The sequence below is a fragment of the Bidens hawaiensis genome, unplaced genomic scaffold (assembly GCF_021521415.1).
Source record: "Bidens hawaiensis isolate Kalapana, Puna unplaced genomic scaffold, B.hawaiensis_p1.1 tig00027055_1, whole genome shotgun sequence".
In the NCBI taxonomy this organism is placed as follows: Eukaryota; Viridiplantae; Streptophyta; class Magnoliopsida; order Asterales; family Asteraceae; genus Bidens; species Bidens hawaiensis.
This window is the reverse complement of record NW_027494354.1, coordinates 141,174-144,499: the sequence shown is the minus strand read 5'-3', so window position 1 is coordinate 144,499 and position 3,326 is coordinate 141,174. Positions and strand designations below refer to the sequence as shown.

The window sequence follows — 3,326 nt, the reverse complement described above, 5'->3', positions numbered from 1 at the left end:
TATACATATATGTATAGGTATAATACGAATTAAAAAGAAAAAAAAAATTCGATTTTTTTTATGAAACCGGAATGAAATATAAGAATTTTGGTTTTTTTACTTTTTTAAAATTTTCGTTTTTTTTTTTGTTTTATAATTTTTTAAATATTTTTTAAGAGGTTTTTTTTAATGGTCCAAAATGGTTCTCAAAGTTCTCAATTTGCCAATGGTTCTCTTAGGATCCTTACCCTATATATATATATATACATATATATATATATATATATATATAGAAGTATAGTTTGAAAACCCTCTTGAGTTGAGAAAACCCGCGAAAACTCTATGTAACATCGGTTTTTTTTTGCTACATGTAATATATGTTACATTTAATACAAAACATCGAAAACATAAAAAAAAATGTTTTGCTATTTTTTTTATATTTTTTTAGTAATTTTTATATATATTTTTAGGAGAGAGAAAATGTAAATAAACTTTTACATTTTTTATTAACTTTAATTGTGGACCGCAAGATTTAATCTTTAATTAAAAACATGTGGTTGATAATGGATTTATAGAGTTTTCACAACTCAAGTTGGTTTTTATTCTAACCTAACCCTATATATATATAGGGTTAGGTTCAAATAAGAAGTTTGTTTTTTCTAAGGCTAGGAAAGAGGATATTTTTGTCTTAACACTTTTATATCAAAACCCACTTACTTTAATCTCAAAACCTACTTACATTAATTTCAAAAACCCACTTACATAAAACCCAATTACATCTTCACTCATCTCCTACATCCACCACCACTCCACCGCCCACCGCCACCACACCTGTCACCCACCGTCACCACCTCGCTGGAAAAGTCCGAAAAAAACACAATGGAAAACACTACGAAAAACACAATGTAAAAAACACTATGAAAAAAAAAAACACAATGATAAAAACACAATAAAAAACACAATTGTATGGTACAATGTAAAAAACACAACGGAAAAAACACAATGAAAAACACAATTTGTAAAACACAATTTGTAAAAAACCCACTAATTTTTTTTAATTTTTCTATTACAATATGGTACTCATATTAAAGATAAAAAGACACTCGTTATTATGGTGAATTTGTTTTTCAAAAAAAACGTAGTAAAAAAAGTTATAGACGTTTTAAAATGATGGAGGAATTTAGCATGTGTCTTGTATGTGGAGAGAGAAAGTCAATGATAGTGTTTTTCCCTTTATGCCCTTTACTTTGTGTTTACACCTGATTCCCTCTAAACTAATCTTAACTCTCCATGTTCAAAATCAATGGACAAGATTACTTCTCATCCTTTCTACAAAAACTATACTTCCTATTATATATATATATATATATATATATATATATATATATATATATATATATATATATATATATATATATATATATATGTCATAGCACCAAAATTGCAACTAAATACCAATGTGCAAAATCGTATCTTTCATACCCAATATTATCTGAAAATATGTATCGACTTCACTTACCAAAACGCAACCGTATCTCATCTGGATTAAATCTTCTGAGTATGCTTTTCCTTTGTTTGCCAAAGATGCGTATATATGTCGATTTGAAAAGATCCACCATGAGGGGGAATTGGAGACTAACAAAAAAAGCAATCGGAATGAAAGCTAATCCACATATTGGAGCAAGCATCCATAGTTTTCCATCACCAAAGACAAGGAACAAGGTTGCACTAAAGGCAGCCATCATGGCTATTGTAGAAAGTAACAAGGAGAAAAGTCCAATAAACAATCTCCTTGGTAAACTGACTAGAAAGTCATTCTCAGCAAAACGTGCCGTTAGGATAGACAAGAACACTAGTAGTGCCATACTTGATGCGAATAGCGAGATTGCATCTGATATGGCGAAGATAATGAATGCAATTTTCTTTCTAAACAAAGGGATCCCGTCTTTTTTATCGCTTCCACCAGGTACGGTGATTGCAGCTGCAAATACGATCGTGGTAATAAGTGCAGCAGTGATGCTGCATGACTCTGCAGTGGTTTTCATCCACTGTTCTCCTTCCCTCACCAGGTTAGCATGTTCCTTTCGGAAAACCATTTCGGGTGTCTCCTTAAAAATGTTCTCTTGTGTGATATATGTAGGAAACACAAATTTTTTCACTTCCTATCGCATAGTTAGTTTAACTTTGTTATTATACTAGAAAATAACCTAATAATTAATAGTTTATTTTATAATGTCTGTACCTCACGCCATTGAAGCTCCCGTTGTACTTGTAATGCTGCACCTGTTCTCTCATTAAGTACACTTGAAGGGGCCAATTTTCCGACCAAGTGCACGATATTGTTTTTAGAAGAATCTGTATAGGTTCTATAAACAGTCTTGCGCTTACCAATGTCATAGATAAGGTTGTAGATTTTTTCCGAACGGTTTATTATTGCTAAATGAATAATGTCATGCCCACTTTCATCTGTACTTTGAATTGCTTCAGGTGATCTAAATAAAATCTCATCAACAACTTTATAAGCATTTTGTGATGCAGCCTCAAGAATTGGTCGGGTATAATAGGGGTGATGAGTACCGGAGTACTCCAACTTGTCTATTTCATCACATACCAATTCTAGAAGCTTTTTCCCTTCATCCCATTCCTTCTTTTTGTTCTCAATATGCTTGATGGGTCCAACTGAAATAACAGAAATTATTAGTTAGAAAAGAGAATGAATTGTTTTATTAAGAAAGATACATCTTAGAACTAACTTGACAAGGATTGTGTTTACATATTCTTTTTGCGCCCTTCCACCAGAGGGAATACAGAAAGAGGAATAAGAAACACACAGTCAACACGAGGAAGCATATAAATGTCAACAGCGATGCAAGCATGGCTGGTACTGCACAAGCACAAAAAAACATCATCACAAGTTGACTTCACTTTAGCTAAAATATAAACAATTAGTTCTTGAGGTGTTCTTACTTGTTCCTACCACAAGCATAAATAGCCATAGGCTCGGGTCAAAATCAGGTTTATGTCGGTTGACAATAAAGTCCACTAAGCAGCACAAAGGAAACCAAAAAAGGAACAAAGTAATCATTGCTGTGTTAAACAGTAGGTCCAAAACCTTGTCCAGAGCTAAAATAGAGGTCAAGAAAAATTAAAAAGAAAATAAAAAAAGAAAAATTAATGAAATTGTTCATATATATTAGAAACATACAAGGATATATAAGTGATTCCACAGAGTCTAGCCCACTCGGGAAGGTTTTAGCTATTGCCATGAGTACTTCATCACTTTTGGCAGCATCATCTGGAAACTGACTCACCAACTCTGATGCTAAACCTAGAAAAAAGATAATAAT

The 3,326-nt window shown here is 32.2% G+C and overlaps 1 long non-coding RNA gene across 1 annotated transcript; it reads right to left on the bottom strand.

Moving 5' to 3' along the window:
* Positions 1–2,054: 2,054 nt before the first annotated feature.
* Positions 2,055–2,807, bottom strand: LOC143574519 (uncharacterized). The gene is made up of 3 exons (XR_013142609.1): positions 2,753–2,807; positions 2,222–2,658; positions 2,055–2,141 (listed from the first exon to the last, which is right to left on the bottom strand). It is a non-coding gene; the product is annotated as an uncharacterized LOC143574519 (long non-coding RNA).
* Between the last annotated feature and the right edge of the window lie 519 nt (positions 2,808–3,326).